Genomic DNA, 26,486 nt, shown 5'->3' with positions numbered 1-26,486 from the left:
ACTAGTGACTTGCAGAGGAATGTTGAGGGGGAGGGTAAGTGGCAACGCCAGCCCCAGGTAATGGGGGCTTAGGTAAGCAGTGACACCAGGCGGCTTTCAGGGGGGAGACCTAAGGCCAGCCTCGTGCCTGGGCGGGAGTTCCTGGGTGAGCGGCTTAGGCCAGCTCCCTGTGGGGGCATGGGGAGGACTCAGGTGAGTGGCTTGGGCCAGGGCTGAAGCGAGCAGCTCAGGCCAGTTCTGCATGGGGTGGGGATGGGTGGCTTCTGGCGAGCACTGTGCAGTGTCCCGTTTTCCCTTTAGAAAATATGGTCACCCTAACAACATACCCCTGAAGAGTTAACCTGTGGATACAGGACACTCATCTGGCTGGAGTTCTGGGAAAGGGTGTGTTAAGCTATTGAGGAAGTCTGAGGGGTCAGTCTAGTCCCAGGGTCTAGGCAGTTGGACTGTGAAGACTCAGCTCTCAGGAGGGGGTGCTGGACAGATGATCTGCCCCCTGAGAGTGTCTAGAAGCCTCAAGATGGGCCATACCCGGACTCCGTTTACAATCCAGAGGCTTAAAATAAAGTATCCAGCAGTCGGTTCCCTCACAGAAGTCTGGTGGGTATCCAAGAAGAGGTATTCAACTCCCCCATTGACCTTACTGGGAGTTCAGGGTGCTCAAAACCTCTTGCATTTGTCACTCAGCACATCACAGGATTGGATCTTTCTGGAAAGTTTTCTTCAGTGAAGGTGAGGCAATCTCCTGTGGTGCTCCAGAGAATAAACGGGCACTGGAGGAGAAAATGACAAGGCAGAATGACAGTGAAGTGGTGACAGATTTATTACAGAGAGGTGGTGTGAAGGACTCTCATTTGGGAGGATGAACTTGAAATGCTCATTAAAGAAGAGAGTGATTTGCCACCCACGAGTACTCTTTGTAACACTCACTTGCCCCTCTTTTCTTCTGGAAACGTAATGAGCCAAAATGCTTCAGGTCCAGGAGTCTGAGTTCAATGTCTAAGGCTTCGTGGGGCATGGGTTTTCACACTAAGTTTCTTTTGAGGGTTAATTAAATGACAAAACTGCTTGAATTATTGTCAGTATTATGAATTTTAAACCTATTGAATGAAAAGATTAAATAAGTCCTATCCATACCCACCCCCTGCAGTAGCTGTTAACTAGTCTTATTGGCTGATCCTCACTGAATGCTCCAGAGGAAGGTGGAAGCCACCCAAGGAAAAATCAACCCCAAATTTGACAGCCTGAGCACATGTAGACAAATGTCTGACGTCCTGTCCATCAACAGAGGTAGATTGTTTTAGGGGTAAAAGCCCTGCTCTTTACTCCACACCTCGAGTTCTCAGCCTCCTTTTGAAGGGATAACCTGACAGCCATACCCCTGATAGAGCAAAACCCTTCAGCATGTACTAAAGTTTAAGCATTAAAGACAATGGCATTATTTTACATGCTTAAAGTTAAGCACATGCCTTAGTGCTTTGCTGGTTCAGAGCCTAAAGGGCTGATCTGGCAAAGTATTGAGTCCTGCACTTCCCACTCAAATTTGTAAGGGAAAAACTCTCCTTTACTTCCATGGGACTAGTATTTTACTGTAAGTATTGAGGGCACTCATCACTCCATATATTTAGGCCCTGACTCCTTTTCAGAGGTGTGGTCATGGCCTGGCCCAATACAGTACAAAGAGGAGACTCTCTCACCTTATTTCAGCATCTTTGATTTCAATCTTGGCCAGAAACCACAATGATTTGGAGGTAGGAGGAGGATACGGAGGGAAAAGTAGTTTTCTAAATGTTTTAGAACTTTAAACAAATGGTTTGGGTTTAGTTTTAAAACCAGGGGAGAATTCTTGAGAGAGTTATTGGAACCATCAGTACATATTTGGGAACATATTTATTGTGGATCATCTTGAACAACCCCCAGAGGTGGACACTTTACATAGCCATCCAGCGGACTACTTTTATGGGAAATTTCAAAATGTTTCTGTTCAAAATGTTTGAAATCAACCTATTTTCTGTATTTTTGCGTGTTGCCACAACATTTTTATTGCAATGTTATCAATCCTGTTTGCTGTTGATTATGTTTATGGGTTTGTCACATAGATCACGGAAGTCACGGATTCCATGACTTTCCGTGACTTCTGCAGCAGCCAGTGCACCTGCCTCCAGGGCAGGTCAGGCAGCCCCTGCACCAGTTGCACTGGCCGCTGCTGGGACAGTCTTGGGCCCCTGCCGCCCCCTCCCTCCCAAGCAGCAGCAGAGTTTGGATGTGGGAGGGGGCAGGGGCATGGAATGGGGTGAGGCGGGCTGTGGGCAGCGCTTTCCTGGGGGTCTCCCCGGAAGCGGTGACATCCCCCTTGCTCAGCTGCTAGGCAGAGGCGTGGCCTGGCAGCTCTGCGTGCTGCTTCCGCCCAGAGCTCTGGCTTTGCAGCTCCCATTGGCTGGGAACCGCAGCCAATGGGAGCTGTGGGGGCGGTGCCTGCAGGTGGAGGCAGCCACGCCTCCGTCTGGGAACTGAGTGAGGGGGATGTCGCTGCTTCCGGGGAGCCCCCCAGGTAAGCACCACCCAGAGCCCGCCTCACCCTGTTGAGTGACCCAAACCCCTCCCACACCCAAACTTTGCTGCTGCTTGTGGGGGACGCGCTGAGTCAGGTCGGGAGCCAGCCCCACAAACCCCTCCCCCCTCTTCCAGAACCAACAGGGGTCCCGGGCAGAATGCTGCCGCCCATCCCCCATCCCGTCCCCCCATAACCCAGGCTGCCTTCCCCCAGTTCCCTCTTCCCATTTCCTCTGTGGGGAAAAAAGAGTGATTTTTATTTTAAAAAAAACCTTTTGGTGTGAGAAAATTTCAACCAACTCCACTTATAACTGTTTTTTCCCTCCTCGTAATAGTTTTCTGTCCATGTATAACTTCATTTTAAGGGGCTTGCCTAACTTTAACTTTGTTTTATTTTCTTAAAATGAAAATTAAATAAGTTTTGATACGGAAAACTAAATAAACTGGTTCAACCATCTTCACGACAAATAGGGTTAGTTTGTTTGATAAATCTGCTCTGTTCTCTCTAACATTGGCCCCATTATCATCATAGCTGAGCACCTCACAATCTTGAAAGGGTTTATTCTCACAATACCCCTGTGAAGTTGGTATTATCCCCATTTTATAGATGGAAAACTGGGGCACAGAGACTAAATGACTTGCTTCAGATCACACAGGAAGTCTGGAGCAGAGCCAGGAATTGAACCTATCTTTCCCATATACCATGCTAGTGAGCTAACCACTGGTCCATCCTTCATGTCTCACCAGATTATCAATGGGCAAGCATGTAGCAGAAGAGTATCTACAGAAAGCAGACAAGATCCTCACACAATGAAACCCTTCCATGGGTTCCTTAGGCCGTTGACTTTTCTGTGATCCAAAATTTCCAGTGGATATTTTCCTCCAAAAATATTTTTTTTGCTGAAATATTTTTCTTTACTTTTACTGATAAATTGGCAAGTTTACAATGAGATTTTCCAGGAACAGAGAAAAAGGGCCAAGACAGCTGAATTGAAAATAGATAACATTTGAAATTCACCCAGTGCTGTGTCAGCAAACAGAGTTCTAACTTCTATCTATTGAAAAAGTTCTTGCATAATAGGTAGGAAATTATGAAATACAGTGCTAAGGATCCTAGGAATTCTAACTTAATCTTTGCTCATAAGCCTTCCCTGCTACCTCCTTTCTTGATCACTGTGGACATCACTGCCATCCTGCTTGTCACTTAGGCCTGTAACCTGTGTCATCTTTGACTCATACTTCTTTCTAGATCCTCACATAGGCTATGTCTAAATCTTCGAGATGTTATGCAAGAAGGATCTTTGAGATTTGGCTTTTCCTATCCATCCCCGTAGCTAAAACTCTAGTCCAGGCTCTCGTCATTATACATCTCACTGCATCAGCCTTTTCTCTAGCCTTGCCAAATGCAATGTTGAGCCACTCATATCCATTCAGAATGCTGCTGCAAAAATCATTTTCCTGTCACTTTGTAATTCCTCTCTTTGCACCCCTCCACTGGCTTCCCCTTCTCTACTGCATCAGTAAAAGCTGCTTGCCTCTACTTTGAAGGCCTTTCCATATGTATCTCTTTCCTATCCATCATCTCTCATTCACTGTCCAAAACCTGGCTCCCACCTCTGATCAGCCCAGGTGTCGGCCTCCATCACCCTCTTGTTAAATTTTCAAACAAGCATCGTTGTGCTTTCTCCCTTGTTGCCCCCTCACACTTAGGTGGAGCTCCACATAAATATTTGCAAAGCTATCTCATTGTCCTCCTTCAATCCCTTCTCTTTTGCTGTGATGCTTACAAAAAAGTTGACAATGGTTAGGCTGCTGGTACACTAAGCCACTGCCCATCATGCTGACCAATAGCATCTCATTGTTCATTTATACTACCCTGCTGGTCTGTCTGCATTCATCTGTTGTCTCTTGTCTTAAACTGTAAACTCTTTGGGGCAAGGGCCATATTTTAGTTGTATTTGTGCAGTGCCTATGCAGTATGGGGTCCAGGTGTATGACCCAGGCAATGGTAATACTACCAATAAATACATTTTTGAAGTATCTGCTAGCACGAGACGGTTGCCTTCAATTCTTCCCCTTCTCCCTTTAATCCTGTAGACTGTCACTCCAGAGGCAAAACAATTTCGATGCCACAACAGAGGTAGGTTTATTTTAGGTCAAGCTCTCATCGATTTATGCACTTAAGGAGGTTCAAGAGGCACAGGAACAAAATAAATTCTCTGGAACTGAGTGTGTTTCACCCTGTCTCCGACATGTTACCAGTTTTGTTTAGAGAAGCAACACTTTAGTAAGGATTGAGCAATTGAAGAACGGTACTGCAATGCAAAAGTGATAAGAGACATGTCAACAGTAGTTAATGCCTGAAATAATGACAGCTAGACTCTCCTAGGCTGTCTGTTTGAATTTGGGGTTTGGGAGGCTGAGGCCTACTAAGGGAGGAGTCATAGAAACAGGACACAAGTGTTTTCTTGGGACAACAAATGAAAAAACAGGGACATGAGTGAGGAACAGAGGGTTAAAACAAGGGCACCAGATGGGAGCACTGAGCAGAGAACTCCAGGCAGTTCCCAAAGCTCTTTGAAGGAATTCCAGGAGTCAGTGGTCACTGCCTAAATGAACTCAGCTTGAACTCGTAAAATAATGAGAGAATGGAAGTATGCCACACATCGAGCTCCCTTTTCCTGGACTGATGGATACCCATCTGTCATAAATATAAAGGGAAGGGTAAACACCTTTAAAATCCCTCCTGGCCAGGAGAAAAACCCTTTCACCTGTAAAGGGTTAAGAAGCTAGGATAACCTCGCTGGCACCGGACCAAAATGACCAATGAGGAGACAAGATATTTTCAAAGTTGGAGGGGAGGAGAAACAAAGGCTCTCTCTGTCTGTGTGATGCTTTTTCCGGGAACATAAAAGGAATGGAGTCTTAGAACTTAGTAAGTAATCTAGTTAGATATGCGTTAGATTCTGTTTTGTTTAAATGGCTGAGAAAATAAGTTGTGCTGAATGGAATGTAGATTCCTGGTTTTGTGTCTTTTTGTAACTTAAGGTTTTGCCTAGAGGGATTCTCTATGTTTTGAATCTGATTACCCTGTAAGGTATTTACCATCCTGATTTTACAGAGGTGATTCTTTTACTTTTACTTCTATTAAAATTCTTCTTTTAAGAACCTGATTGCTTTTTTCATTGTTCTTAAGATCCAAGGGTTTGGGTCTGTGTTCACCTATGCAAATTGGTGAGGACTTTTATCAAGCCTTCCCCAGGAAAGGGGGTGTAGGGTTTGGGGAGGATTTTTGGGCGGAAGACGTTTCCAAGCGGGCTCTTCCCGATTATATATTTGTTAGACGCTTCGTGGTGGCAGAAAAAAAAAGTCCAAGGGAAAAGGTAAAATAGTTTGTACCTTGGGGAAGTTTTAACCTAAGCTGGTAAAAATAATCTTAGGGGGTTTTCATGCAGGTCCCCACATCTGTACCCTAGAGTTCAGAGTGGGGAAAGAACCTTGACACCATCTTGGCCAACACCAGAAGGAGATTGATGAGGAAGTCTCATGACTTAGTGGGACCATCAACAGGGTGTGCAAAGATGAAGAGACGTGAGGATAAGTGCAGCCACAAGCTCAGCAAGAGGTTCTGGAGGAGCTGGAACAGGGGCTGCAACCTGCAATCCACTCTAAGTAGATGCTGCTTCTGCAGTGAGCGGGAAACGCTGATGCACAAGTGTTGGGAGACTCCAGGAACCATGCCAACAACACACTCATGCTCACAGGTCCATGGAGGAGCCACCAATTTATAACCCCTCAAGTCCATAGAACCAGAGTGGAGGAAAGGCTTGTGTACTGGGGGTCCTTGTCCTTGAAGGTGATAAGAGATCCCACCACTTCATCGGGGCAGGGCTCAGATTTCCTGAGGTGCAGTTTGGGGATGGACTGGCTGCCTGAAATGCAGCCTACTCAGGTGGTGTGTTGGAGGAAGCTGTGGAGCAGGGCAGGATGACAAGCTCTGGAGGACCAGGGCATGGGGGTGGGTGAGCATCCTCCCACAGGACCCCTCAAGGTTAGAGAGAAAGGCAGAGTGCAAGGGTGGTTTTTTACCTTCTGGCACACATGGCAAACTAAACATGGGATGTGCAGCTCCATGTGCCGGGCAAATGTCATAGGGTGCACCCAGCTGTCAGCCAGGAGGTCTCAGTTTCTGGAGATCAGCCTGACCATTTGAAACAAAATGGGGAAAAAAATCTGCTCTCTTCTGTCCTTTATGGTCCTTCTGGCTATAGTAGCTGAGCACCTCACAATCTTTAATGTATTTATCCTTACAACACCCTTGTGGAGAAGGTATTATCCTTATTTTACTGATGGGGAACTGAGGCAGAGAGACTACATGACTTGCCTAAGATCCCACAGGGCCTAGGTAGAACACAGATCTTCCAAATCGCCAGCTAACCATTGGACCAACTGTCCTCTCACAATAGGCAAGGAGGTAGCAGAAAATAAACTAGAGAAGGAAGACAAGATTCTCACACACACAGATCCTTTTGTGGGTTCCTTAGGCTTGTAGCCTATAGGTATAGGTATTTGCGACGTGAGGCATAGGTGTAAGTTAAGGCAATAATGCAATGAGCCTACGAGCCTCAAAGCCTGTAAGACAATAGCTTAGTTGGAATACTTAAGGCATAAGCCCCAAAAAGCCTTGAGCATAAGCAGCTAGCCAACAGTAATACTAGATCATAAGGTATCACAAGATAGAAGGCTGTAATGAGTAAACTGCTGACAAGTAACCACAAAATGCTAGTTTATACCATCTTGGGATATTTTAAGTTAGGGACATTAGCAGATGTCTGACCACAAGAACGCCATGGTAACTAATTGACGTATATGCTAATAAGCTTGCGGTAAAAGGATTAATAACCTATGGGAGAAGGGCACCCCAACATTAGTAGGGTGAGGAACTACAAATCAGGGAAAAGTGCTGAAACCCTTACTGAATACGCCTTAAGCATAGTGGCATCAGTATAACACATTATAAAAGGTTTCAGAATAGCAGCCGTGTTAGTCTGTATTCGCAAAAAGAAGAGGAGTACTTGTGGCACCTTAGAGACTAACAAATTTATTTGAGCATAAGCTTTCGTGAGCTACAGCTCACTTCATCGGATGCATTTGGTGGAATCTGATGAAGTGAGTTGTAGCTCACGAAAGCTTATGCTCAAATACATTTGTTAGTCTCTAAGGTGCCACAAGTACTCCTTTTCTTTTTACATTATAAAAGCTGTATCTTGGCCAGGATGGCTAGGGAGATGACAGGATGATGACTGGTGAGGGGAAAGATGTTAACTAACACTTCAGTTTGTTTTGCAAGGGGTGGTATAAATATATGGATGCTTAGCTCATTCTGTATTATTTCTCCCTACCTTGCTGGGTTGGAGTGTTTGTGAATTTGCTAGCAGTATTAATAAAACTATCATAAGAACAGTGTAATTTCCTAAGTGTGAGCATTGCAATTGTGAGCATTGCAACCATGCATAATGGGGATCCCAACTAAACAGTAATGCTACTGCGGAGGACTTCTTTGATGTCCCCTCCCACCAGGATTTTAAATGTAATTATATTATGGTCGCTATTATCAAGCCGTTCAGCTATAATCACCTCTTGGACCAGATCCTGTGCTCCACTTAGGACTAAAACAAGAATTGCCTCTCCTCTTGTGGATTCCAGGACCAGCTGATCCAAGAAGTAGTCACTTATGATGTCAAGAAACTTTATCTCTGCATCCTGTCCTGAGGTGACATGTACCCAGTCAATATGGAGATAGTTGGAATCCCCCATTATTATTGAGTTTTCTATATTTATAGCCTCTCTAATCTTTCAGAGTATTCTGATCCTGGTCAGGTGGTCAGTAGTTTAGATCTACTCCTATATTCTTATTATTCAAGCATGGAATTCCTATCATAGATATTCTATGGTACACTTTGGCAATGTCTGCATTACCACTTAGGTTGGTATAACTTATGTCACTCGGGTATGAATAAGTCACCCCCTGAGCGACATAAGTTACACCAACCTAAACGCTGGTGTAGACAGTGCTACGTTGGTGGGAGAGCTTCTCTTGCCAACATAGCTACTGCTGCTTGTTGGGGGTGGATTAATTAAACCGATGGGAGAGCTCTTTCCTTTCAGCTTACAGTAGCGACCTGCACCACTGTATGTAATGTATCTCTAGTGTAGCCATAGCCTTTGATTCATTTAAGATTTTTACTACATTTGACACTATGCTTTCTTCCACATATAGCGCCATACACCCCTCCAACATAACCTACTTTGTTATTTTGATATATTTTGTACCCTGGTATTATCGGGTCCCATAATCATCATTCCACCACGTTTCCATGATGCCTATTATATCAGTATCCTCATTTAATATCAGACACCCAAATTCACCCATCTTAGTATTTCAATTTCTAGTATTTGTATATAAGTACTTATAAAATTTGACACTTCACATTATGTGATGTAATTGAATGCGACTCTTTTTTATATGACTGTTTCTCATCAGTTCCTATCTGTACTTGATCATCTTCCATCCTCTCCTTACTAGGATATAGAGAATCCCCATTAATAGATCCTCTCCTAAGGGATGGCTCTTTCCAAACCATGTGCTCCTCCTCACCTGCCGGTTTTCCCCAAGCCCTTAGTTTAAAAACTCCTCTATAACCTTTTAAATTTTATATGCCAGCAATATGGTTCCATTTTAGTTTAGGTGGACCTCTTCCTTCCTGTATAGGCTCCTGCTTCCACAAAAGGTTCCCCTGTTCTTAATAAATCTAAACCCCTCCTCTCTGCAATTCCACGCATTGAAACCCTGCAGTTCTGCCTGTCTATCTGGCCCTGCACATGGAACTGGAAGCATTTCAGAGAATGCTACCATGGAGATCCTGAATTTCAATCTCGTACCTACCTAAATTTGGCCTCCAAGACCTTTCTCCATGTCATTGGTACCTACATGTACTGCAACCATCAGCTCCTTCCCAGCACCACACCTAAGCTTGTCTAGATGTCCCAAGAGATCTGCAACCTTTGTACCTGCCAGGCAATTCATGCGGTTCACCCAGTCATCACAAACCCAGCTATCTATATTTCTAATGATCAAATCCCCCATTATTATTACATGTCTCTTCCTAATGACTAGGGTTCCCTCCCCTGGAGAGGTATCCTCAATGTGAGAGGATACCATGACATCATCTGGAGGGAGGGTCCCAACTATGGGATCATTTCTCTTCACTCCATTCTGATGTTTTCCTTCCCCAAGATTTTCATCCTCCTCAACAGCACGGAGGTTGTCAGACTGGTGGTGGGACCATGCTACTGTGTCCCGGAAAGTCTCATCTATGTACCTCTCTGTCTCCCTTAGCTCCTTCAGTTCAGCCACTCTGGTCTCCAGGGCCTGTACTTAGTCTCTGAGGACCATGACCTTCTTGCACCAAATGCACATATATTCCACTTGCCCATAAGGCAGGTAATTGTACATGCTGCATTCAGTGCAATAAACTGGATAGCCCCCGCTCTGTTGCTGGACTTCTGCCTACATTCTTTTTACTCCCGCAGCTTTTTGGTTGGGTTTTGCTTTGTTTTTTCAGGGGTGGTGGTGGTGTTTATTTCCATAAATTTAGAGACCGTTAAATAGATGCATCTAGCTGTCCCACTCCCTCACAAAACTCCCTTAGCTGCTCCTGTTTGCTAGCTCCTCTGGTCGCTTAGCAGCTGGCTTTTCAAATTGCTGTTCTCCCTGAGTAGCCCCATCCCTGGTTAGGGGTTAATAGGTGCTAAAGCTTACGGATCAAAGCCTTATTAAGAAGCGCTCAGCCTTACCTTACTGGTAGTGGAGCTGGGAGACAGGGGTTGGGAGTGGGGAGGATGTTGCACATATGACCACGGCAAGGTTGGAGCAAAGGTCAGGGGCTACTAAGAGCAGGAAGATATTAAAAGAGAACACATGAGAGCAAGGAGTGGGAATGAAATTCACTATGAATTCAAACTGGAGCAGGTACAGAGAAGGGCTACTAGGATGATCCGAGGAATGGAAAACTTGTCTTATGAAAGGAGACTTAAGGAGCTTGGCTTGTTTAGCCTAACTAAAAGAAGGTTGAGGGGAGATATGATTGCTCTCTATAAATATATCAGAGGGATAAATATAGGAGAGGGAGAGGAATTATTTAAGCTCAGCACCAATGTGGACACAAGAACAAATGGGTATAAACTGGCCACCAGGAAGTTTAGACTTGAAATCAGACGAAGGTTTTTAACCATCAGAGGAGTGAAGTTTTGGAATAACCTTCCAAGGGAAGCAGTGGGGGCAAAAGATCTATCTGGTTTTAAGATTCTACTCGATAAGTTTATGGAGGAGATGGTATGATGGGATAATGGGATTTTGGTAAGTAATTGATCTTTAAATATTCAGGATAAATAGGCCAAATCCCCTGAGATGGGATATTAGATGGATGGGATCTGATTTACTATAGAAAATTCTTTCCTGGGTATCTGGCTGGTGAATCTTGCCCATGTGCTCAGGGTTTAGCTGATTGCCATTTTTGGGGTCGGGAAGGAATTTTCCTCCAGGGCAGATTGGAGAGGCCCTGGAGGTTTTTTTTGCCTTCCTCTGTAGCATGGGGCATGGTTGACTGGAGGGAGGCTTCTCTGCTCCTTGAAGTTTTGAACCATGATTTAAGGACTTCAATAGCTCAGACATGGGTGAGGTTTTTCATAGGAGTGGGTGGGTGACGTTCTGTGGCCTGCGCTGTGCAGGAGGTCGGACTAGATGATCAGAATGGTCCCTTCTGACCTTAGTATCTATGAATCTATGAATCTATGAAAGGTGCAGTGGGGGTGTGAACTAGAGGTAGAGCTTGTTTGTATATAGAGGGTAGAAAGTAAGGGTAGATGGAACAAAGGAAAGGGAGGTAACAGTGAGGAAGATGGCTTTGAAGGTACAGAAGAGAGCTGCATGTGAGGAAGACAATGCACTAACAGGTGGAAGTGCAGAAAGATGACATGAAGAAGAGCTCAGTTAAAAGCATCCATGGTTTAATGGCAACAGATAAATGAGCATGACAGTGGTAAGCTGAGACTAATGGCAATCAATTCAATGAAATCAGCCCAACACAATGGGAGCAATTAAAATACATGGCCACAATAGGTATTACATATAACCTAGAAGCATAGTAATCAGTTTGAGTGAGTGTGGACAGATTATCTTGAGCAGGATGGCTAGAGAATTTTCAAAAAACAAAATAAAAATATACTTCCTAGCTCTGCCCTGCACCCTAATGCCTGAGGCTTGTAACTTTAGAAAAAAGCGCAGTCCACTTAAGGTGCATCACTATGAGCAAATGGGTAGACTATATAGATACCCAAAGTTAGACATTTACTGTGGTAGTAATTAAAATAATTAAAATTGTCACTGTAGGTAATAAATGTGAATGGTATTCACTGAGAAGGAGAAATTGATGGCCATTTAAGCACAAAAAGGAGTTTTTAAAATATGAGAACAAAAAGAATCCTGACAATGGTATTGGTCCATTACTAGATGGAAATGGGAGAATTATCAGTAATAATGCAGAAAAAGTAGAAGAGTTCAGTAAATATTTCTGTTCTGTATTTAGACAAAATACAGATTATATAGTCTCATCATATGGTGATGATAACTTTCTTTCCATTCCACTACTATCTCTGGGGGATGTTAAACAGAGACGCCTAAAGTTAGACATTTTTTAAATCAGCAAATCCAGATAACTTGCATTGAAGAGTTTTTAAAAAGCTGGCTCAGAAGCTCACTAAACTATTAATGTTGATTTTCAATAAGTCTTGGAGCACTGGGGAAGTTCCAGAAGACTGGAAGAAAGCTAATGTACCAGTTTTTAAAAAGGGTTTACGGGATAACCAGGTAAAGGCCTGGCATCAATCCCAGACAAGATAATGGAGAGACTGATATGGGTCTCGATTAATAAAGAACTAAAGGAGGGTAATGAAATTAATGCAAATCAACATGGGTTAATGGAAAATAGATTCTGTCAAACTAACTTGATATCCTTTTTTTGATGAGATTACAAGTTTGGTTGATTAAAGGTAATCGTGTTGAAGTAATAGACTTCTGGAAGGCATTTGTCTTGGTACTGAATGACATTTTGATCAAAAAACTAGAATGATATAAAATGAACATAGCTCACACTATATAGATTAATAACTGGCTAACTGATAGGTCTCAAAATGTAACTGTAAACATAGAATCGTCATCAAGCAGGTCTGTTTCCAGTAGGGTCCCTCAGGAATTGGTTCTTGGCCCTATGCTATTTTTATTAGACATGGAAGAAAAGACAAAATCATCACTGATAAAGTTTGCAGATGACACAAAAATTGAGGGAGAAGTAAATAATGAAGAAGACAGGTCACTGATTCAGAGTGATCTGGATTGCTTGTTGAATTGGTGCACGCAAACAATATTTGTTTTAATATGGCTAAATATAAATGTATACACCAAGGAACAAACAATGTAGGCCATGCTTACAGGACGGGGGACTCTGTTCTGGGAAGCAATGATTCTGAAAAAGATTTGGGAGCTGTGGTCAGCTGAACCTGAGCTCTGAATGTGATGCTGTGGCCAAAAGAGCTAATGGTATCCTGGGTTGCATAAACAAGGGAATATCGAGTAGAAGAAGAGAGGTTATTTTACCTGTGCATTTGGTGCTCTTTGACTGCTGGAATACTGTGTCCCGTTCTGATGCCCACTATTCAAGAAGGACATTGATAAGTTGCAGAGGGTTCAGAGATAAAACTCGAGGAGCTCAATCTATTTAATTTAACAATGAGAAGATTATGGATTATGCAATTAACTAATGTGCAACCTACTGGGACAGGATGAGGACAACATGGTTCTTATGTGCATAACAATACTTGGTACTTCTCCATTCTAGTACTGTATTCAGTGGATTATGAAAATAAGAATCTAGACAAGTGCTTAGGTACTACACTGGTAAGTGCTTTAGAAGTGACATTGATAATCAGTGTGGAGTGGACTGTACTCCATATATCACACCACCTACTAAAATTATAGTCATAGTCACACTTCATGCTGGTTCTCTAATAAAATGGTGGGAGCATCACTCAACTCTAAACTGTGTCTGAGGGATCATTTCTTCAAGAACATCAGGATTGTGACTGGTCTGACTTTTAGAATAATGAGAGAAGAAGCTAAATAGCGCCAGCCCTGTAGAGTATTAGTACAATCAGTAGTATTGAGCAAACAAAATAAATTCCATATGTAATAGGAAAATATTCCAGGAATTAGAAGCAGCCAATCTATGTTCTTACAGAACTTGTTATGGAATGGTAGAGTCCATGTTTATTGCAACTTAGGAGGTAATATATGCTGTAAAGGAAATCATGATATTGTTAAGTTATTTAAGGCTTTTGAACTAAAATACACTGTGACAGACCCCCAGGCTACAACCTGGAACTGTGGGACTGCTGTGCCCCCTTAACTCTCATCCCCAGACTGTCTCTTACAACGCTATACTAGTTACAAGCAGCAAACCCCTCCAGGTGCTGTTATTACAGCCATTAACAGGCAGAGATACACCCAGCTAAATTGCATGAATATTCTCCAAAACACTCATGAACTGTGCCCAGGGAGACACCAGCAAATTCCCCCCAGACCCAGCCTTGCACCCCAGAAATGAACCATCTTATACTGCTTAAGACCCTCTTGAATGTGGTAAGCTCATTAATTAGTTTGCCACTTCATCAAAGGACAGTAGACATGCACCACGCTCTGTAATCTAAGCAGATCCCCCAAGCACTTAGGACCAACTCACTGGTTAAGATTACACAGTAAAATAAGTTTATTAATGTCAGAAAGATAGATTTTAAGTGACTATAAGTGGTAGGCATAAAGGTCAGAGATAGTTACATAAGAAATAAAAAGTAAACACACATTTTAAATCCTAAACTTTATCAGACTACACAAGAGTTGAATCAAACAGTTTTTCTCACCCCACTAGGCATTGTAAGCAGTTCACAGTTCTTAATACACAGGCTAAATTCCCTGCTCAGCCTGGGACCAATCTCGCCAGTTCAAAGTATTTTTCTTCCAACCATTCTTGTTGCCTTCAAAGTAGGTGGGGGAAGAGAGAGAGGTGATCTCATGTTGCTACTGTCCCTTATTTTATATCCTCAGTTCAAGTGCCTGGAAAAATACGAGTCAAACATGGAGTCAAGCATCACATGTCCTGATGACTTGCTGAGTCACAGAGTTAAGGAATCCCCATTGTGTAGAGGTCGAGTCATTGTCTCTTACTGAACTGTAAATCTCTTGTGTACAATTCCCCTGCTGGTCAATGGCTGGTGATGGTTGCTTAACACCTAGGTCTGGGTGTGGGTCATTTCCTTTGTTGCCACTGGAGAGTTAACTGTGAGCCTTTTCACAGACTCACAACATATTTCAATAACAAAACTGTACAGCAAAATCTCATAACTCCATATACAATACATATTTTGACAGAAAAATAAGTTTCAGCAGATCATGACCTTTCATATGATACCTTACAAGTTATTCATTGTACAAAATATCGTAACCATATACAAGTGGTGAATATGGGGTTACAGAGTGCTGTCTTCAGGTACAGTGTGTCACATACAAAAAACATTCCTTCTCATAGTTCATGTAAGTGTGTTTAAAAAGTATTAACTCCCTTTTTGAACCATCAAGTTCATCTTGTTATAGGTAGCCTATTAATGAAAATAGAATCATAGAAATGCATAGGGCTGCAAGGGACCTCAAGAAGTCATCACATCCAGCCCCATTTGCTGAGACAGGACCAAGAAAACCTATATCATCCCTGACACGTGTTTTTTTAACCTGTTCTTAAAAACCTCCAATGAGGCAGATTCTACAACCTCCCTTAGAAGCCTATTCCAGAGCTTAATTACCTTTGTAGTTAGAAAGTTTTTCCTAATATCTAACCTTGATCTCCCTTGCTGCAGATTAAGACCATTACTTTTTGGCCTACTTTCAGGGGACATGGAGAACAATTGGTCACAGTCCTCTTTATAACAGCCCTTAACATATTTGAAGACTGTTATCAGGACCTGCCTAAGTGTTCTTTTCTCAAGATTAAACATACCCAGTTTTTAACCCTTTCCTCATAGGTCAGGTTTTCTAAATCTGTTATAATTTTTATTGCTGTCCTCTGGACTCTCTCCAGTTTGTCCACTTCTTTCCTAAAGTGTGGTAACCAGGACTACATACAGTACTGTAGCTGAGGCCTCACCAGTGCCAAGTAACGCAGGACAGTTACCTGCCAAGTCTTACATACGACAGTCCTGTTAATATACCTCAGAATGATATTAGCTTTTTTCATAGCTGTATCACATTAGTGATTCATATTTAATTTGTGGTCCACTGTAACCGCCAGATCCTTTTCAGCAGTTCCACCGTCTAGCCAGTTATTCTCCATTTTGTAGTTGTGCATTTGATTGATTGCTTAATAGGAGCAATTTGAGCATGGAATGAAACACAGGGTTGTATCAGCAGGACTGCTGAATTGTCTGTTCTGTATAGAGAAGGTGCTGGTTGGACTCACTTTTTTTTTTAATTGACTCTTTAGTTTCCATACAAAATGTGCGGAATAAGCATGTAATAAAAATAAGGAATACATGATGGCGTGGTGTTATGAAAGGTTTTTGCAGCATGAGTTTGGTATAGATCTGCCCTCCCAATATAGTATATTGATGCACACCACAACCTTTGCTAAGCTGTTTCTTTGTAGGTACCCTCACTGTTAACAATGTATGCCTTATTTCCAGTCTGAACTTGTCTAACTTCAACTTCCATCCATTGGATCATGTTTCACCTTTGTCTGCTGGGTGGAAGAGCTCATTATTTGTTTCCCATCTAGTGTGGTATATTGAAAACTGTTAAAATTGGAAGCTATCACTTTTAAATTCTGAGAGGTTTTCCTGGTTCTGCTTGTAGGCTATGGGGCTCTGTAGGAAAGTGTGCCATCTGGGTTTAGCAGCAGTTCTTTAGTCTGTACAAAGAACCAGCCTAGAGCAAGGTGGGGTGAGTTGTGCCTCTGCCTTAGGGAGCAACCTGGTTTCACTCGCTCTCTGCTCTTGATTCTAATGTGTTTAAGGTCCTGGGTTCTAAGCAATAAAGTAGTGTTATGTTGCAACCTTCCAGAAATAATATTTAATGTTTATCTTTTTGTATGCTTTGACCATAACATATAGGTACTTATAGACTGTGTCATCTCAGCCTATTCTACTTCCTCCTCTGAAGGTTCACCTTGCAGGTACATCTTTTGAAGACAAAATGTTTGAAGTATATTCACATAGCTCCATTGACATTAGCTGAAGATTTGGCCTGTGAACTTACTTCTCTACACCTATCTCCCATTCTTATCTGATCATATGTCACCGTGCCTCAGTGGGTCACAGCTGAGAATGCCAGATTCAGGACAAACCGGTGAGAAATAGGGCAGATTCACCCCAAACTGGTGGTTATTCTATCATTAGATTATACCGAGCCAGTAACAAAAGTAAACTTCTGTCTCACCACACTGGTTAACAAGAAGTCAAAGGTGCCATCTCCTTGGGCATTCCAGCTCTTCTCTCACCACCCAGACACTGAACTTTATGATGAGTGTTTATTGAAAACCAATTTCATCACATATAGAGTCCTTCTAATCTCAAGACATCAGCCACTTAGCCAAGTCAATATATAACTCAGATCGTACCCAATAATCATGCTGCTGTCAATCCTTTAGTAACTAAAATGTAAAGGTTTATTAAAAAAAGAAAAGAAGAAGAGAGTTAAAATGGTTAATAGATCATACACATATATTAATTGCAATGTTTTTGTATCAAGTTTGTAGCAGTGATGTTACAGACTGCTGGCTTGTAAAGTTTCTCTAGCAATTTCCAAAAGATTGGAAGGTCCTCAGTCCATAGTTTGATAGTCTCCTTTTAGTTGTAAATCCACAGTCCAGCGAATCAGAGCAGGAAAGAGGCAAAATGGAGTCATTCCACATGTCTTTTATAACCCTTTGCCATGTGCCTGAAATGTTCTGTTTCAAACAAAGTTCACAGACCAGTTTGTGAAAAGTTGCTGGTATAATATGGAGTCCAGGGTCACATGAAAATATCACATGTCCTTACATGGCTTGATGACCAAAAGGGGGTAGCCATTGGCCCCTTGGAACCTGAGGCATCTGCAGGAAGAGCAATTTGGGTGAAATGAGTTTTTTCTATGGCCCATTGTGATAGCTAAGTGTCTTTGATGGGCCATCAACACATAGCTGTCTGGCTTCAATGTAGATTTTACCTGGGTGTTACCCAGGAATACAGGTTTGATGCCAGTACATAGTCAATATTTATATCTTCAGATACAAAAATGATACATGCATATAAACAGGATAATCATACTTAGGAAATCATAACTTTTCCATTAAACCTTACATGACATGCTTAGTACAAGATTTGTTGAAATTGTTTAACAGTGGCAATATTAATGATATAAATGGTCATATTTCAATCATACAGCATCACACCATACTAACGGAGTATATGGTAATGGGCCAAACCAATGTTTGAAACTTGCAGAGTCATAACTGAAGGGGGAAAAGGTAGGAAAATGAATTACTGCTGCTGTATGAAGCCACAGTGAGACTTGAAGAATAGTGACCCTTTGAACTAGAACTGCAAATTCCATGCCAGAGTTAGAAAAATTGTCAGAGTCTGCTGGGTGACTGTCAGTCAAAGGGTTTAGAAATGTAATGTCTCTGGTCAAGAAAGACGTTGATATTTATCCTATTACGTGGGACATGGCAATGGAATCCATACCTGTCAGAGAATCCACCCCTGTATAGATCCCGTTCTCCCTTCACTGAATTAGGGACGTTTCAGGGCCTGTGCGGACTAACTTCAGCCTTATGACGCAACTCAACAGCTGTTCTACAGCCTAAATGCTTTTCCCTTCTGGCGCCTCTGGGAAGATATCTGATGCATTTTTTTTTTTTTACTTAATCTCGTAGCAGAGTCCTTGCAATTGGCCTTTTGTGCAGAAATAGATTGTATAGAGTGTAGACTTTCCAGTATGAATCTGAAGGTGATATAACAATCAGGGTCCACATACCCCAAGCAGAGACCAGGGGGTGTGAACCCCAAAGGACAAGCAACTGAATCGTCTGGTTATATACAATATTACTGTGTATAAATACATGTCAAATAAGGACTTTTATGAAAGTGTGTAATGTTCTGAGCTTGATGGTCATTGGGAGATATGTGTACAGGTTATGGTTATGAATGTATACATGTACATCTGTGTGGGACATTGTAATTGTAACTAGACTGCAACTGCAGCATCACCTCACCAGAGGGGGTGAAGCAATCAGGCAAGGAGGGGCACCTCCCATGGTAGTTGTTTCCATGAAACTAACTCCAAGCACCTAGCAACCAACCTAGGCTGGGACAGACAACAATGGACCTTTAAAGTTAATGGAAAGACACTAAAACTGAAAAGTAAACTCCAGTCTTGGAAAACTAAGGCAAGAGGGAGTTTCCCCCACGCTGTGTAACCATAAATTACCATAGTCTGAGAGAAAAGAACAAAACACTGCAAAGCCTGTTAAAAGGAAAGTGAAGTGAAGGCTGCCTGCCCAGAAACTGAGGGCCACCATCTAAGCGGGGAGTTATTTGTGGAACATTGAATCCCTTCTGTGACAGGGGGCTCACTGGGAAACTATTCAGAGGTAACAGGTAACTTTTATTAGAAAAGGGAATTTAGCTAATACAGAAATGTAAAGCTTGAGATTGCATCTTTATGTTTATTTTCTGTGTAACTTCTGTGTATTTGCTTTTCCTTGTTGGTTCACCTTTGAATCTGTGATTTTTTTTTTTTATTAAATAAATTTTTTGTTTATTTTTACCTCGGTGGATCTCTGTATGTAGTGTGTGTGCCAAAGTGCACTGATGATTGGGGTCAGGTTTCACTTCTTTGGGTGTGATGAATCAGAGGAGAAAAGTCCAAGGTATGGTAATTAAGAACTCGGGGAGATGGATTTGGAGGGTGTTAGAATCAGAAGGGGTAGTGGGGTAATCCTGCAAGGAGTATCTAGGCTGGTGGAAGCCAGGGTGACACCTTTATGCTTGTCGGCGGCAACTGGTGTCAGAGCTAGAGCAACATAGAATTAAGGCACCCAAAGTGACAAGGCAAATGGTGACAGAACCCCTTACAGGGTCTGGGTGATTCCCCAAACATCACAGGTGGCTACTAACTTATTAATATGTAAAAGTTCCTGGCATGAAAGCAAGTAAAATACCTGCTTAGCTGTAAGCAGTGATGACTAAACAGAAATATTCTTCCCTGCGCAATGATTTAGCACTGGAAATAGGCAAGTCAAATGAGACGATCAGTGAGTTCCCAAGAGCTCCTAAGCCCTTGAGCTCCCTCAGAACAACATAGGTACTGTGAGCAGCATCTGAATCTTATTAGCTACTCTCATTAGAGTGAGTTTTAATGTTCATCAAAGAAACTGGCCTGAGAAGAAAGCCCTTCATTTTGCCACAGAGTGGGGACCACAGGGAGCAGCAAGCAAACTAGCCTGTATTAGTCTTGATCTGTTGGGACCACTTTTGAGGGGTGAGATGGTAGTTTGATCTCTGTGCCCATTCAATCTTTGCTTTCTCTGCTGTCAACAAGGGCACCACTTACATTGTTTTTTGTAATGTGGCCACATGGCAAAGTTCTTCTTCCCTTGTTGCTGCTACAACTTCCCTCACTCTCTGGGTAGGTTAACCCTCTGATGAAACCAAATCCCCATCCCTTCCAGGGTGAAGAGAACCAAACCAACAATAGTTCTAATAGCCATTCTGACTCTGTGTCTTTAATGTCCTGGGCCATTGGCTTTCTACTGAAGACTTGCTCTGACCTTCCTCCAGAATATCTTTGTTCTGGATCACTTAAGCTGTCAGTGAGAGTCCTTGAGACCCAGCAGGGTAGGCAAGGAGCTGCCTAAATTAGCCAACAGCAAATGTTGAGGAGAGGGGTGTGTCTTATGCCCCACTCTTCTCAAGGAATTAGGCCCCTAAATCTAGGCTGGAGGGAATACAAACCCACTCTTACAGTCAGGCAGGGTGAATACGCTAGCTAATAGGCTGAGGGCTATAAGGGAGGCTATTGGCTCCTTCTCCCTGCAACTGTTTGGTGTGCTCAGCACATGCCTAATGGATCAGGCCCCCCAAGCAACTTAGGTGTTGCCCAGCCTATCTTCACCGAGGATTGTGCTGGGGCTAAGACATGAGATAGGCAGCAGTGTGCATGCCCAGTGGTAGAAATGTAGGTGCCAAGGGAACTTTTATAGTGAAAATTTGGGGCACTCAGTTAACTGCCTACAGGATTAAGCTGAAGCTGAGTACGTGTTTGGGGGATTGCAATAGCACTAACATTTGGGACTTAAGTGCCTGATTCCCCTTGTGGATCTAGGTCTTATGGAAAATGATTGATCAGAGGTACAGCGCAGTAGAACAAATAGGTGTGAGATGTTTTATAACTGATCTTGTGATTCTTGATATTTCATCTAGTCTAATATCTAGATCTAAATTGTAATAATCATTCCAAGTCCTACTCATAGTTTACAGATTGCAAACATTAAAATGTAGTTTATTGGCTGCTGCTGACTGGGCCATCTTGTTTACTCAACTAGTTCATTATTTCTTTTGCTGTATATTTCAAAGCAAAATATATGAAAAACACATTTCACATCAGTTTTAGTCACACATCAGTATATAGGTTCAGATGTTCCTTCTTATTCTTGGATGGCTTTAATATTTTAAACTTCAACCAAAGCCCATAAAAGGACTGCTAAGGCATTCTTGTCAGGGATGCAATCAGTTCTTTGCAGACTTCTGAAGCTCTCTTCCACCATTACTCTATTTTTGGCATGACAATATTTAAAACTAGGATAAAAGGATCACAGTGAATCCTGCAATACTAGCTCTAAAAGGCAAAACTCACTGCAAGTTTAAGACAGTTTTCACAATGCACAGTCTCGGTCCATTCTTTGACTCAAAGTTCTCTCTGTATATATCCAGCAACATAAATCTCACTCTTCTTTCTCAACATTTCACAGATCTACCCTCTATTCATAATACCCCACACCAAAGCCCTTATTTGTGGGCTGCTCACCTCTTCATCTTGTTTATTGGCAAAGTCTCCTGTCTGTTCTCACTGCCTCTAACTTCTCCCACACATCAGTTTATTTAATATGATGCTGCTAAAATCATTCTCAGACCTGTTCAGACTACGTTGATTCCCTGCCTGACTCCCTTCATTTGATTCCTGCCACTTGATACATCATGTTCAAGATTCTTCTCCTCACCTACAAGAGTCTACATGACCTTTGCCCCACCTGCATTTTTTCTCTTCCTAATCCTCTTGTTTTATTGCTCTCTTTGGGTTAGAATGTGGCTTTTAAAAATGTGAGTATATGACAGATGCAATGCTGCACTCAGCCAGAATTCCTACTGGACTCGTGTGTGTGCGTGCGTGCGTGCACATCATGAAAACACATTAAACCTGTCCTCCGTTCCCTACCCTGGCTTTCCACAGAATACTAAATCCAAGTTCAAGATCTCATCCTTATCTTCAAGACATCCTGGACCATTGAGCATCTAAAAGAATGACTAAAGCTTTGGGGGCAAAGACCGGTCCATAAATCTGCTCCACAGCATAATGGAGCTCCCTCCAATAATGGCAAAGCTTTTCTGTGCGGGGGTTGCTCTATAACTGTGGTAGCCTAAAATCATTCCATTCTCTGCAGTGGTATCACATACACATTGAGAACGAGGTCTGATAGAACAGAGATTCACAGAACCAAATACAAAAGCTGGAACTCCCCTCGAATATGGATAGTTCTTAGGTCCATTTACAAGAAAACAACTCTTTAAATTGACATTCTTTAACTATCACTATATCTCTAACATCTAACCTTCGGGCCAGTATTATTAGGAGGGCAGTAAAGCAATTTTGGTATAATCTAAGGTCCTATGCTTTTCTTGGCCCCTTTTGAGCTGATTCTCAGCCAGAGTATGTCATGGAGAGTATACTAGCTTAATTGGCAAATGATCTCCTGGGAATTGACGGCTGTCAATTATCCATGCTTATTATCTTTATGTGTCAGCAGCCTTTATTAATCTTGATCTTGAGGATTTATTGGTTTGCTTGGGAGGTTAATGGAAACTTACTAAATAGTTCTGTCCCTTCTTTTCAGCACACTGCCCTTCAACAGAAAAGCATTGAATACAGTAGCCAACAGTGGACTTAACGCTGCTCCCTCTTCCACCTATTTTATTTTACCAGGCCCAAAGGACATGGAACCAACTTGCAGGTTATAGCTTTTAACATATCATAGAATCATAGTGAGAGACACTGGCTGAAACTTGACAATGACCAAAAAAGACATTGCATTTGTCCCTGCCTGATCTGGATCTGCTTTCGGTGCAGGTCAATACACAAAGTTAATAGAAAACTCCTCACACAATACAATCCTCTTTCTAATTCAGTGGCTGGAACTCATGCTGGGGGATTGTATAATTACTATTGCCTGCCTACCATAAGGTGGGCCTGAGGATGATTTGTGCTTGCAAAATGAGATGAGCTGATTTTCTATTTGTGATATAAGCTAAATAAAAATGTTACAACCTCTAGAAGGTTTGCTGTCAAGGACTGTCACAAGGGCAAAGCCTCAGGCCTTAAGAACATTGCTTTAGTAGTACTTTAAGCCACTACTGGGCCAGGAGTTGAGTTCCCATGATTATAAATCAAATTATACCTTCCTTTTAACTCACTGTAAAATTAAAACATTAAAGAACACTTTCCTAAATTTGGTAAGTGAAGCTGGAGGGGGAGAAGACCTTATGATGTCCCACCAAGCGAAAAAAGCATGGAAATTCTACATGGTGGTTAAATTCAGATTTCTAATCGTTTCTTCAATGATAATTTTTCACTCAGAGAAAGGAAATGTGTGCCCTAAACATTCTGGAAGTTTCCAGATATGCATGTCCTCTCATGATTTTCTGACTCTTTTTCCCCCCTCCCCCTTCCCACTGTGGTGGGAGAGCTTCATATGATGATTCCATACAGCTGAGTCTACGTGAGTCCTGCAATGCCTCCAGTTGGATCTCCTCTTCTGGTTATGCCTGAAACACATGAATGAGGAGAGCACAGCACCAACTGGAAGTCCTGCACAAAAAGCCCCAGCAGCATGAAGATAGTTCTCGCATGCCAAGGATGTAGAAGCTAATGGGTAGAAGACCAGGGATCTGAAGCATCAACGGCACTCTAAACTCAGTGCATAGTAATGAAACTCTACACTATGCCACTCTACACAATGTTGCATAACATACAAAGGCTACTTCTGACAGAATTCTGTGTGGGTGCAGAATTCTTATGGTGTGCAGTTTTCTGTGCCCCCCATGCAGAAAAATGCAGAAGAAATCTGCGGGAGACACATGCCTCTTCTCTAGCAGCCCAGATGGTGTCTGTTCCAGCGTGCCTGGACCAGAAGTCAGAGACACAAAATCACTGTGGGGATGCAGGGGCTGGGCGTGTGAGGGGAATGTTAATCACCGTCAGGGGGCAGGGCTGGGTGTGCATTAGTGCAAACAAGCGAGAGAGAGGCTGTCCCTCTCGCTTGCTACTGTGTAGTGCATGGCATGGAGGGGTAGGGCTTTGGGTTGTTAAGCATGAGGCAGGCTCTGACAGCCCCCTGAAGCAGAAATGTAGCTATGTTCCTTCATTGCAATGAAGCAAGCAGCTGTTTTGCCAGGGTTGGAAATACAATCAGCCAGTGCTATCCCTTAAATTGCCTGGAGGCTCATTTTATAGCAGACAACAGGGATTGAATTGAAACAAAATTCAGTCAGTTTTTGCTTGAGAGGGGATAAGGTGTGGAAGAATAAGAGTCTGCTTTGTGCACTCCTACAAAACTGTTTCAATGTTTGAAATAAAACACTGTTCTTGATTTGAAAAAAACCCATTGTTAATGGCGCTATTGATAGTTAATTGATTTCATTCTCTGAGACAGAAATGTAGCAGCCTGCCTATGTAGTAACACTGTTAATGTTTCTATTGTTAGTTAACTGTTTCCATTCTCAGTCAATTCCCCCAAGAGCATAAAACCTGTAAAAGTTTTAAGGCTCCTTCACATTGCCAGAAAGATGTAAAGGAGCCTTATTATAAATGACAGTAATTGAATCCTCAGCTAGGAAGATCTGTGTTTTCTCACTTTTTTCCTGTGCCAAAGCGGCACAATGGGGTAGATTATAGCTCAGAATTTATTTTACTTACCCATTTAAAAAAAAAAAAAGACTGAGGGCAAATAAAGCATTTTCAAGCAATCAATAAAATGTCAGAACAATCAGAACCAAGCACTTCCCAAAGTACACAGCCAGGTCCAGCTGAAGTTAACAAAGGCCAAAGGGATATTTGTTCTTTTGCATGACGTGAATGGCCTTCACATCATGTATCAAAAATGGTTACACCAGCTTCGTGTGCTCGAGAATTCCCTACAAAACTGCATGTGAATGGGGACAAATTATTTTGCACATCCTGCAATGTTGTTCTCAATCATGACCGACAGTCTGTAATTGTGGATCATTTTACATAAAAAACCCACATTATTTTGCAAATAAAATATGCATAATTTTAAAATTTCGTGAACAGAATTTTTAATTTTTTGGTGCAGAATTCCCCCAGGAGTAAAATGCTGGTAAAACAAACAAACACCCTTGACTTTATTTTGTGTCCCCAGTTGTCTTAGAGTGGCAAAGGTCAATACCCACTTCACATGATAATATTAGCAGCCACTGACGCAAGTACCTGCTCTCATATGCACCTCTGGATCTTATATAGTCCCTGTGCAGAAAATATTGAGGAGAAGCAATTTCCCTGGAAACAAAATGATTTTTATTATGGCAAGTCACAGGGGCTGGCAGCTGAACTATGTGGCTAGTCTCAATTTCTTACACATAAGAGCAAAAGAGATGATAGGCTAAGAAGAGAGCGACCATAGTGGGGCACTGAAAATCACAAACATCTGCTAGGGACAGAAATAAAGAGACAATTATTATTATATGCTCCCTCACCCAGTGTAGTTCACAGTTTTCATGTCACGAAAAGAAACAAAACATTCAAACCCCCTTAACAAATTAATTAAGCAAATTAACACTTAAATGATTCAGTACCATCTACACTTATGTGGGCTCCTCATAAAACCTTTATTTGTAACATATTAGTCCAAAACTGTAATTAGGGAACTGTCTAACTGAAAACCCTGGATTCAAATAACCTAGAACTTTTGGGGGGGGGGGGAATGGATCTGTTCTTTTAAATTGTGACTGTGCTCCATCTAACTGTAACTGAAGATACCCTTTGTCTGCTAACTAGCTGAGCACATTAACCAAACAATTATTGCCTAGAGGCAGAAAACACATGGGCGGATATTGAATATGATGGAATGGATTAATCATCCTTTGATCTCCAGGAATCTCTTCATTCATTTTCATTATAAACTGAATTTACAATGTAGGCCGTCAATATTATTAATGCTACATTAACCCTTTTATTGCTGAAGTTAGATGCAATTGCCTGTCTTTTTGATTTTAGAGGTAAAAAATGTCCTGTTTCTTGATTCAAGCCTCCATAATAAACTGAGGCACGGCTATCTAATAAATAACATGGGTGCTGCTTCTCCGTTGTCATGGTACAAGGTATTTTTTGTGCACTGACTTTAGATACTTTCACTTTTATTTTTTGTCTAGAGGTAACTTAGGAAAGCTTGTATATAAAATCTCCCCACTATATTTTCCACTGGATGCATCCGATGAAGTGAGCT

General features: G+C 42.1%; 1 long non-coding RNA gene across 1 annotated transcript; it reads left to right on the top strand.

The window, feature by feature from the left end:
* The first annotated feature begins 1,641 nt into the window (after positions 1 to 1,641).
* Positions 1,642 to 5,372, top strand: LOC122457890. The gene is made up of 3 exons (XR_006277596.1): positions 1,642 to 1,653; positions 2,389 to 2,394; positions 3,226 to 5,372. It is a non-coding gene; the product is annotated as an uncharacterized LOC122457890 (long non-coding RNA).
* The last annotated feature ends 21,114 nt before the right edge of the window (positions 5,373 to 26,486 follow it).

Source organism: Dermochelys coriacea, chromosome 1 (assembly GCF_009764565.3).
Source record: "Dermochelys coriacea isolate rDerCor1 chromosome 1, rDerCor1.pri.v4, whole genome shotgun sequence".
In the NCBI taxonomy this organism is placed as follows: Eukaryota; Metazoa; Chordata; order Testudines; family Dermochelyidae; genus Dermochelys; species Dermochelys coriacea.
Note: the sequence above shows the minus strand (reverse complement) of the source record. Positions and strands in the feature narration are given on the sequence as shown.